This window comes from Neovison vison, chromosome 12, assembly GCF_020171115.1.
Source record: "Neovison vison isolate M4711 chromosome 12, ASM_NN_V1, whole genome shotgun sequence".
Classification (NCBI taxonomy): domain Eukaryota; kingdom Metazoa; phylum Chordata; class Mammalia; order Carnivora; family Mustelidae; genus Neogale; species Neogale vison.
The window spans coordinates 112,490,729-112,503,112 of record NC_058102.1 but is presented as its reverse complement, the minus strand read 5'-3'; the positions used below and the strand labels follow the sequence as shown (position 1 = coordinate 112,503,112).

The window sequence follows — 12,384 nt, the reverse complement described above, 5'->3', positions numbered from 1 at the left end:
TTCAGTGCATAGTTTTGAAAAGATCATATTCATTCAAAGTGTTTAGCACAATGCTGGCAGACAAACACGTTTAGGTATTTATGTTCCCTCACCAACGTTCACTTTTACCCTTTTCAAATTCAGAAATAATTTCCGGACTTCAGCTAGTTTTAGTGATAATATGTTGACTTAGTTTCCTAAACAAAATACACAACTGAAGCCTTACAAATATCAGGATTATAATCACTAACAAGGACCAATAATCCTTCTTGGTATTCGATGAAAGATTCCAATCTGCAGATTTAGGAATTTCTCAAAATAAATTATTAGAGGAGGATGTTTATATGTAGTGAAAATATTGTAATTTAAGAATGAAAAACTGGGGTGGAGTCAAGATGGCAGAGGAGTAGCAGGCTAAGAGGACATCAGATCACAGGAGTTCAGTTAGATAGTTATCAAAACATTCCAAATACCTACAAATCCAACATGAGATAGAAGAGAAAAAGAGCAGCAATTCTAGAAACAGAAAATCGACCACTTTCGAAAGTTTATCCTAACAATAAATTCTTTTTTTTTAATTTTTTCATTCATTTATCTTCAGAAAAACAGTATTCATTATTTTTTCACCACACCCAGTGCTCCATGCAAGCCGTGCCCTCTATAATACCCACCACCTGGTACCCCTACCTCCCACCCCCCCCGCCACTTCAAACCCCTCAGATTGTTTTTCAGAGTCTATAGTCTCTCATGATTCATCTCCCCTTCCAATTTACACCAACTCCCTTCTCCTCTCTAACACCCCTTGTCCTCCATGCTATTTGTTATGCTCCACAAATAAGTGAAACCGAATGATAATTGACTCTCTCTGCTTGACTTATTTCACTCAGCATCATCTCTTCCAGTCCCGTCCATGTTGCTACAAAAGTTGGGTATTCATCCTTTCTGATGGAGGCATAATACTCCATAGTGTATATGGACCACATCTTCCTTATCCATTCGTCTGTTGAAGGGCATCTTGGTTCTTTCCATAGTTTGGCGACTGTGGCCATTGCAGCTATAAACATTGGGGTACAGATGGCCCTTCTTTTACAACATCTGTAACCTTGGGGTAAATACCCAGGAGTGCAATGGCAGGGTCATAGGGAAGCTCTATTTTTAATTTCTTGAGGAATCTCCACACTGTTCTCCAAAGAGGCTGCACCAACTTGCATTCCCAACAACAGTGTAAGAGGGTTCCCCTTTCTCCACATCCCCTCCAACACATGTTGTTTCCTGTTTTGTTAATTTAGGCCATTCTAACTGGTGTAAGGTGATATCTCAATGTGGTTTTAATTTGAATCTCCCTGAGGGCTAATGATGAACATTTTTTCATGTGTCTGATAGTCATTTGTATGTTTTCATTGCATAAGTCTCTGTTCATATCTTCTGCCCATTTATTTAATGTGTTTGCCTGTTTCATGTGTGTTGAGTTTGATGAGTTCATAATAGATCCTGGATATCAACCTTTTGACTCTACTGTCGTTTGCAAATATCTTCTCCCATTCCATGGGTTGCCTCTTTGTTTTGTTGACTGTTTCCTTTGCTGTGCAGAAGCTTTTGATTTTGATGAAGTCCTAAAAGTTTATTTTCGCTTTTGTTTCCTTTGCCTTTGGAGACGTATCTTGAAAGAAGTTGCTGTGGCTGATATGGAAGAGATTACTTCCTATGTTCTCCTCTAGGATTCTGATGGATTCCTGTCTCACGTTGAGGTCTTTTATCCATTTTGAGTTTATCTTTGTGTACGGTGTAAGAGAATGGTCGAGTTTCATTCTTCTACATATAGCTGTCCAGTTTTCCAGCACCATTTACTGAAGAGAATGTCTTTTTCCACTGTATATTTTTTCCTGTTTTGTTGAAGATCAATTGACCAGAGTTGAAGGTCCATATCAGGGCTCTCTACTCTGTTCCACTGGTCTATGTGTCTGTTTTTATGCCAGTACCATGCTGTCTTGGTGATCACAGCTTTGTAATAAAGCTTGAAATCAGGTAACGTGATGCCCCCAGCTTTATATTTGTTTTTCAACATTTCCTTAGCGATTCGGGGTCTCTTCTGATTCCATACAAATTTTAGGATTATTTGCTCCAGCTCTTTGAAGAATACTGGTGGAATTTTGATCAGAATGGCATTAAAATTATAGATTGCTCTAGGCAGTATAGACATTTTAACAATGTTTATTCTTCCGATCTAAGAACAGGAAATGGTCTTCCATCTTTTTGTGTCTTCTTCAATTTCTTTCATGAGTGTTCTGTAGTTCCTCGAGTACAGATCCTTTGCCTCTTCCGTTAGGTTTATTCCCAGGTATCTTATGGTTCTTGGTGCTATAGTAAATGGAATCGATTCTCTAATTTCCATTTCTGTATTTTCATTGTTAATGCATAAGAGAGCGACTGATTTCTGCACATTGACTTTGTATCCTGCCACGTTGCTGAACTGCTGTATGAGTTCTAGTAGTTTTGGGGTGGAGTCTTTTGGGTTTTCCATATAAAGAATCATGTCATCTGCGAAAAGAGAGAGTTTGACTTCTTCATTACCAATTTGGATACCTTTTATTTCTCTCTGTTGTCTGATTGCTGTTGCTAGGACTTCTAATACTATGTTGAACGAGAGTGGTGAAAGTGGGTATACTTGTCTTGTTCCTGATCTCAATGGGAAGGCTGCAAGCTTTTTCCCATTGAGGATGAAATTTGCTGTGCGTCTTTCATAGATAGATTTGATGAGGTTCAGGAATGTTCCCTCTATCCCTATACTTTGAAGCGTTTTAATCAGGAACGGATGCTGGATTTTGTCAAATGCTTTTTCTGCATCAATTGAGTGGACCATGTGGTTCTTCTCTCTTCTCATATTAATTTGTTGTATCACATTGATTGATTTGCGAATGTTGAACCATCCTTGTAGCCCAGGGATGAATCCCACCTGATCATGGTGGATAATCTTTTAAATGTGCTGTTGGATCCTGTTGGGTAGGATCTTGTTGAGAATCTTAGCATCCATATTCATCAGTGATATTGGTCTAATATTCTCCTTTTTGGTAGGGTCTTTGCCTGGTTTTGGGATCACGGTAATGCTGGATTCATAGAAAGAGTCTGGAAGTTTTCCTTCCTCTTCAATTTTTTGAAAGAGCTTCAGGAGAATAGGTGTTATTTCTTCTTTGAAGGTTTGGTAGAATTCCCCAGGGAATCCGTCAGGTCCTGGGCTCTTGTTTTTTGGGAGGTTTTTGATCACTTCTTCAATCTCGTTATTAGATATTGGTCTATTCAGGTTGTCGATTTCTTCCTGGTTCAATGTTGGTAGTTTATATTTTTGCAGGAATGCATCGATTTCATCTAGGTTGCTAAGCTTATTGGCATATAACTGTTGATAATAACTTCTGATGATTTTTTCTACTTCCTTGGTGTTAGTTGTGATCGCTCCCTTTTCATTCATAATTTTATGAATTTGGGCTTTCTCTCTTTTATTTTGGATTAGTGTGGCCAATTGTTTATCAATCTTATGGATTCTTTCAAAAAACCAGCTTCTAGTTTCATTGATACGTTCTACTGTATCTCTGGTTTCTCCTTCATTGATTTCAGCTCTGATCTTGATGATTTACCTTCTTATGTGTGGAGTTGACTTGATTTGTTGTTGATTCTCCAGTTCTTTAAGTGCAGAGAAACCTGCTGTGTTCTGGATTTTTCAATTTTTTTGAGGGAGGCTTGGAAAGCTATGTATTTCCCCATTAGGACTGCCATTGCTGTATCCCATAGGTTTTGGACCGAAGTGTCTTCATTCTCATTAGTTTCCATGAATTGTTTCAGTTCTTCTTTGATCTCCTGGTTGATCCAAGCATTCTTAAGCAAGGTGGTCTTTAGCTTCCAGGTGTTTGAGTTCCTACTGAACTTTTCCTTGTGATTGAGCTCCAGCTTCAAAGCATTGTGACCTGAGAATATGCAGGGAATCATCTCAGTCTTTTGGTATCGGTTGAATCCTGATTTGTGAGCCATTATGTGGTCTAATTTGGAGAAGGTTCCATGTGCACTTGAGAAGAATGAGTATTCTGTTGTTTGAGAGTGGAATGTTCTGTATATATCTATGAGGTCCATCTGGTCCAATGTGTCATTCAATGCTCTTGTTTCTTCATTGATTTTCTGCTTGGATGATTGGTCTAATTCTGACAGAGGCATGTTAAGATCTCCTATGATTAGTGTATCCATATCAATATGACTCTTTATCTTGATTAACAGTTTTCTTAAGTAATTGGCTGCTCCCATATTGGGAGCATAGATATTTACAATTGTTAGATCATCTTGGTGGATAGTCCCTTTAAGGATTATGTAGTGTCCTTCTGTATCTCTGACTACAGTCTTTAGTTTGAAGTCTAATTTATCTGATATGAGAATCGCTACCTCAGCCCTCTTTTGAGGTCCATTGGCATGAAAGATGCTTCTCTAACCCTTCACTTTCAGTCTGCATGTATCTTTAGGTTCAAAATGGGTCTCTTGTAGACAACATATGGATGGGTCCTGTCGTTTTATCCAACATGCAACCCTATGCCATTTTATGGGTGCATTTAGACCATTCACATTGAGAGTGATTATTGATTGATACGTTTATATTTACATCGAGTTACTTTTGAAGCCTTTCTTTCTGTAGACTGTCTCTATATTTCTGTTCAATGCTATTCTTGGGATTTTTTCTCTTTTATAGACCCCCCCGCTTAATATTTTCTGCAGTGTCGGCTTGTTGGTTGCAGTCTTTTAAGCCTTGCCGGTCTTGAAAACTCTTTATCTCTCCATCGATTTTGAATGCCTGTCTTGCTGGATAAATTATTCTTGGCTGCATGTTCTTCTCATTTGGTGCCCTGAATATATCTTGCCAGCCTCTTCTAGCTTGCCGGGTCTCTGTGGACAGGTCTGACGTTATTCTGATGGGCTTCCCTCTGTAAGTAAGAAGCTTCTTTGCCCTGGCGGCTTTCCAGAGATTATACCTACAATTATAATTCCTCAATTTGAGTATCAGGTGTCGTGATGTTTTTTTGGAATGTATAATCTTGGGTGGAGACTGTTCAGCCTCTAGTACATGAACTCTGGTTCCATTCACGAGATTGGGAACATTTTCATGAAGGACTTGTTCCACTATATCTTCTAGACTTCTTTCTTTCTCCTCCCCTTCAGGGATTCCAATAATTCTGACGGTGGAATGCTTCATGGCATCATTTATTTCCCTGAATCTGTTTTCATGGTTTCTAAGCTGTTTGTTCGAGGCTTCCTCCTGATCCTTTCTCTCTATCTGTTTGTCTTCCAGATCACTAATTCTATCTTCTGTCTCAGTTACCCTAGCTTTGAGAGAGTTTAGATTAGATTGGAACCCATTGAGAGCATTGTGAAGGTCATACCTGGTAGCTTTAAGCTCCGCCCTAACATTGTGAACATCCTGTCTGGTCGCTTTCAGTTCGGCCCTAATCATTTCTGTTTGGTCATCCATGGCTTTCTCCAACCTGGCTATTGCCTGGATAACTGTTAGCCTGAATTCTCTTTCCGACATATTGTCTATGTTGATAGCCATTAGCTCTGTTGCAGAAGGTCCATCCTCTGTATTTTTCTTCTGTTCGGCATTCCTCCTCCTAGTCATTTTGGTGGGAGATGACTGAACAGATGTAGCTGGATGTATCAACTCTGGTGCAGTCAAAGTGCACCCTAGAACACTTCTGAGCACTCAGGATTCCCCACCCAAATGAGAGACAAAAGAAAAGAAATAGAAAAAGAAAAAAAAAGAGAGAGAGAGAAAGAGAGAGAGAGACAAAAAAGAAAGGGAAGATGAAAAAGAAGGTTCAGCCCAGATGGGCCCCAAGGTAGGATTTATGAGGTAGAGAAACAAAAAGGGATAAAAAGACTGATACAAGTATATGACAAGAGAAATATATATATATATGTATGCAAATAAAGAAAGAGCTTCTTCAAAAAGAACAAGTGTAAAATTTATATGCTATCAGGACAAACACAAAAAACACAGAAACACTGGTCGAGGAATATGGGAGAGTTCTTATAAATTCTCAGTATGTGCAAAGAAGGTTGTTTTGATTCTTCCTGGATGTATCTTGATATCTTTGTCAAAGGACTCAACTTTCCTAAGATAAAGGGGATTAAAAATTGGTTTACCTATAGGGGTAGTATTGATTGGGGTAAGGGGATTACTTTGAAGTTTAACTCTATTTGAATATTAGAGGATAAAATTAAAAAGGAATAAACTAGACTAAACTAAACTAAAATTTAAAAAAAGGAATTCAAAAAATAAAAATGCAAAAGAAAAACATAGATGTATGTGTCAAAAAGTTCAGGTTAGAAAAGTATTATGGAATTTGATGTACTGTACAACTCGCTGTGATGGTAAATAGGTTAAAAAAATTACCTATGTGTGAAAAAAAAAATGAACTGGAATAGTGGGAACAAGTGAACAATACAAGTTTTCCTATGAGGTAGTGGTTGTTCTCTTGTAGTCCTTTTTTTTTTTTTTTTTCTTTCTTGGTTTGTTTTCTGTGGTGGGTCTTGCCACGTGGGTTGTCAGTCAATGATGTTTCCTGAGTTTAGTCCTCCTGCCCCCCTCAAGGGGGTGGGCTCTGAGGAAACTTTTTTTTTCAGGCTTTTGTTCTCTGGCGGTTTTTATGCTTGTTCACTTTTTTTCCTCTCACCTTGACTGCCTTTGATGTTTTTTGTAGTTTTAGAGGAAAACAAACTGCACCCTGATCTCCATCTCAGAGGAAGCCTCAGTCTGGGTGCAGTCTAAATAAGATCCCCCTTGGCCGCTGGCAGAGCAGGTTCCAAGTTGCAGACCCTGGGGACGCAGGATCTTTTGCTTGTACCCAAAGTCAAGGCAGTAGTTGCAGCTGTCTGGGAGCTCCCGACCACCAGTGAGGTTCCAAGCAGCAATCGCACACTGAGATTTTGCCGCTGGCCCAGGCTGGGAGTGCCTGGCTTGCGCGCACCTCTTTCAGAGGTGGCACGCATCTCAGGCACTGAGAATGGGGCGCTGGTCCATAAGCACCTGGCTGGGCTTTTGTGCACCTCTGTCAAGGGAGAGTTTGGGGCATGAGGCTTAGGCTTTGAAACAATGGCGCGGGTCAATGAGCGCCTGCTGGGCCTTTGTAACTCAGAGGAGCATGAGGGACGTGTGCGCATATCTCAACCTTTGTGGTAGGGCTTGCGCTTTCTGCAGACCGGTGTGGCTCCCATCCACTCACAGGAACTAGAACCCACGCATTCTTGGGCAGGCTGGTGGCTTAGGGACCAGGAGCTGGTTTCTCCGCCGCATTCTCTCTGCCTCCACGCCGGAGAGGCTGTCTGGGACCCGGGACTTAAGCCCCTGTCCCTAGCTGCCCCGATTCCCACAATTTCTCCCCGCGATCCTTTGCTCTTTTGGAGTGCTTTCAACCAGTCTCCAAGTTAATGCTGGTCCCCAGATGCAGGGCACTCTCGCTCGTATTGGGGTATTACTTTCCAACCGGTGGCCTCTGGTGGCTCCCTCCCCCTTTTGTTTATCTTCCGATATCAGTCCACCATTCCCATTCTGCTTTACCTGCCCACTGGCGTCTTCTGCCCCTGTAGAGATCCAGACGTGTATAATTCTGATCTCAGGCTGATTTCATGGGTGATCGGTGTTCTTTGGTAGATAATCAGCTCACTTTGGGGTACCGGCTGAAAAGGCGCCTCCTCCTACTCACCCACCATCTTGTCCCCCCCCAATAAATAATCTAACAATAACTTTCTTGAAAAAAACTTTTTGAATCTTCATTATTATAGTCATATTTTATCCTTCATTGTATCTAACTTCATTTTTTGTATAAACATAGGGTTTTAGGGTTTCTTTCTTCTAAAAAATTTTGAGAAACAATTTCTTCTAACCGATCAAAATATTCCCAGAATCTAGCACAGGGCTTTGTTCTAGTCTCCAGCCTGAGAAAATTCTCTCCACTTTCTTTTTCTTTCTTTTCCCAACGAACTAACTTATCTTATCAATTTATTTTTTTAGAATTTCTTTTTTTTCCCCAATTTATTTATTTTCAGAAAAACAGTATTCATTATTTTTTCACCACACCCAGTGCTCCATGCAAGCTGTGCCCTCTATAATACCCACCACCTGGTACCCCAACCTCCCACCCCCCCGCCACTTCAAACCCTTCAGACTGTTTTTCAGAGTCCATAGTCTCTCATGGTTCACCTCCCCTTTGTAGAATTTCTTTTAAATTTTCATCTTTACAGTAATATTCCATTCCATCATTATGTTTACCCATATATACATATATACATATATGTATATATATATATATATATACATATATATATATATATTTATGTTTTCTTTCTTTAAAATTTTGGGAGTTTCTTTTTTTTTAAAGTAGAATTATTCCTTTTATTGCAGAACAACAATATAATGATTTCTGTACTTTTCTTTATAAGAATAAAATAAAACAACTGATGTTTAAAATTGGAACCCAGATAATCAGACAAAAAAAATCACATTTATTTCAATAGCTCAAAGTGCAAATACAGCAAGTCAGTTCATGATTCATGATACAGCTTTAAGTATAAGGAAAACTTGATATACAAAAATGAAAGGGTAAATAGCAGAAATAAAGCACAATTTTAAAAATTTCTAGTAACCCAAAATCTTTAGTCTAAAATATTCCACTTACAATTCAGAAATGCCTTAATTTATAGACACCAGTAGTATAGTGCAATCCCAAAGGACTTCTCAAAGAAATAGAATCACCCCAAACCAGCTGGCTCAGGACAAGAATGAAGTTCTCCATGCTGGCTCTTCCTGCTTCGGCAGCCTCACTCACGCTGTCAATTGATATGGTTCAACCCACGATACTTTGATGTTTAGGCAATTCCAAAAAATGTTTAAAGTTCAATACGAGGCCAACACCCTACTAAGAGAGTTTCTGAAATGGCCACTATATATTTAGAAGATTTTAAAGACCAATTTCAACTTCAGGCCTATGATATTACTGGGGAAAGACACAGATTAATACTTCTTCCATTACTTAAAACTTTTCTGTAAGGTTAGCAACATGGCCTTTTCCACTTCCTCATGAAAAATTGTATTTAAATACTTATTTACCTATTTCTACACATACACAGCTTTTATGTAAAGTAGAAAAAATTCCTACTAGGAAGATAATTAAAGGTTGTTAATGTTCTCTGTATCACTTAGCAGCCAAGACACATGTTTATTTCTGCTCTACAGAAGCAATGTTAGCTACTTGCTTCAATTCAGGAAAAGTGTGTACCTTCAGGAAGCTTTAGATGAGATACTTATTCAGTTTTTTTCTCAATCTTCTTCATCTTTTCATTGTAAACAACAAATTGAGAGTCTGTCCCAAAAATTCTATCCCACCATGTAAATGTTGAAGCATAGTTTCTGATGAAGTTCATATGGTGGAAATCATGATGCTGAGAACCAGCATAGAAAGGGATCAGATTTAAAGGGTTGAGAGGAATGTCATGTCATAACCACTATGGACGTCAACAGTTTCTATCAAACGAATAGTCACCCATGCCCAAAGGAGAATGACGTGATCACATAAAAGCATGATTCCAATGAAAAATCCAGTTCCAAGAATCAAAGTTTCCAAGGGATGTGCATATTCAGCTTCCATTCCAAATGGAGCCTGAAACTCATGATGAACTTTATGAATATATTTATATATTCTTTTGTGGTGTAAGAGCCTATGCAGGAAATAGTGCCAGGTATCCTCCATCACTGCACAGCCAAAGCATTTTGCCAAAAACAGGTACCATCTTGGCATTCTTTCCCAATCATAAGGTATATTAAAATACACTGTAAAATAATAAGTTCCACAGATCAAAGGAAGCTGGATAAAAAAGTGATTAAAGAGAAGTACTTTAAAACATTTCCACTAGTTTTCTCATGTTTCTGGTTTATCCTTTTGAATTTTGTACTTTTTCATGTAAGGTATAAATTGAAACAAAAATCCAGGTAAACAGAACAAGAAATAAAGGACCTTATGAACTATCAAGGATCCCCATGTTGCAATCTGGAACTTTGTATAATTATCCAACATATAGTTCCATGCATTTTTAAACGGTTGTTGTAGAGGGTTCTCAGGTAAAAGTGAATCTACATACTCTAGAGCCAAGGATGCTGAACTAAAGATGCTGACACTTTCATTTGTTGCCATTTTTCAAATCTCTGCAGAAAGCCTTAGAATTCTGGACAACCACAAGGGAACTGCCGGCCAGGGCCACCCAGACTCCACCAGGTGCTGCAGCCTTGGAACCTGTCTCTCTGCATCGGGGGAGGTAGTTTCTTCTAAGAGACCAAAATATAACCAAAATTAGGTGGGTGGCTCTGTTCTACTCACCAGTTTTATATATATATACACACATACATATATATATATACACATATATGTATATGTATACATATAAATATAGTTTTAAAAAGGTTAAAAAATTAAAAATATATTTAATTTTTTTAACCCTTTTTCAAAACTTCTTTTAACCCCCTATATTCTCCCCATGATTTTGAGTCTCTTCTGATTTGGTTAACCCACATTTTTCTGGGATCTTTGCCACCCTTTTAGTATTTACTTGTCTCGTTCATATATTCTTTTTTTAAAAATTTTGTTTCCATTTATTTATTTTCAGCATAACAGTATCATTATTTTTTCACCACACCCAGCGCTCCATGCAATCCATGCCCTGTATAATACACACCACCTGGTACCCCGACCTCCCACCTCCCCACCACTTCAAACCCCTCAGATTGTTTTTCAGAGTCCATATATTCTTATCTGGATAAAATAACAAGGCAGAAAATCTCACCACAAAAAAAAAAAAAAAAAAACAAGAGGCAGGACCAAAGGCTAGGGACCTAATCAATTCGAAAATTGGTAATATATCAGATTTAGAGTACAGCATGATGATTCTCAAGTGCTAGCTGGGCTCGAAAAAGGCATGGATGATATTAGAGAAACCCTGTCTGGAGAAATAAAAGAACTAAAATCTAACCAAGTTGAAATCAAAAATGCTATTAATGATGTGCAATAAAAAATGGAGGTTCTTACTGCTAGAATAAATGAGGCAGGAGAGAGAATTAGTGATGTAGAAGACCAAATGATGGATCATAAAAAAGCTAAGCAAAAGAGAGACAAACAACTACTAGACCACAAGGGAAGAATTTGAGATATAAGTGATACCACAAGACAAAACAATATTATAATATATGGGATTCCAGAAGAAGAAGAAAGAGAAAAGGGGGCAGAAGGTATATTGGAGTGAATTATAGTAGAGAATTTCCCTAATATGGCAAAAGGAACAAACATTAAAACCCAGGAGGTGCAGAGAACTGCCCTTAAAATCAATAAAAAAAGATCCACACCCCGTCATATAATAGTAAAATGTACAGATCTTAGTGATAAAGAGAAAATCCCGAAAGAAGCCCAGGGAAAAAAGTCTGTAACATACAATGATAAAAATATTAGATTGGCAGCAGACTTATCCACAGAGACCTGGCAGACCAGAAAAAATTGGCATGATACGTTCAGAAAACTAAATGAGAAAAACATGCAGCCAAGAATACTATATACAGCTAGGCTATCATTGAAAATAGGAGAGATAAAAAGCTTCCAGGATAAACAAAAACTAAAAGAATTTGTAAACACCCAAACAGATTTACAGGAAATATTGAAATGGGTCCTATAAGCAAAGAGAGAGCCTGTAATTAGTAGACCAGAATGGAACAGAGACAAAATACGGTAACACTCACCTTACAGGCAATACAACGGCACTAAATTCACATGTCTCAATATTTACCATGAAATTAAATGGACCGAATGCTCCAATCAAAAGACACAGGGTATCAGAATGGATTTAAAAAAAAATTAGTATGCTGTCTATAAGAAACTAGTTTTAGACCCAAAGACACCTCCAGGTTTGAAGTAAGGGGGTGGAAAACAATTTACCATGCTAATGAACATCAAAAGAAAGCTGAGATGGCAATCCTTTGATCAATTATAATTTAAGTCAAAGACTATAATAAAAGATGAGGAAGGACACCATATCATAGTCAAAGGGTCCGTCCAACAAGAAGATCTAACTATTTTAAATATCTATGCCCCTAACATGGGAGCAGCCAACTATATAAACCAATTAACAAAATCAAAGAAGCACATCAACAATAATACAATAGTAGTAGGGGACCTTAACACCCCCCCTTACTGAAATGGACAGATCATCCAAGCAAAAGACTAACAAGGAAATAAAGGCCTTAAATGACACACTGGACCAGATGGACATCACAGATATATTCAGAACATTCCATCCCAAAGCAACAGAATACACATTCTTCTCTAGTGCACATGGAAC

General features: G+C 38.3%; 1 pseudogene; it reads right to left on the bottom strand.

The window, feature by feature from the left end:
* Positions 1–9,309: 9,309 nt before the first annotated feature.
* LOC122891477 lies at positions 9,310–10,230 on the bottom strand (annotated as a pseudogene).
* Positions 10,231–12,384: the final 2,154 nt, after the last annotated feature.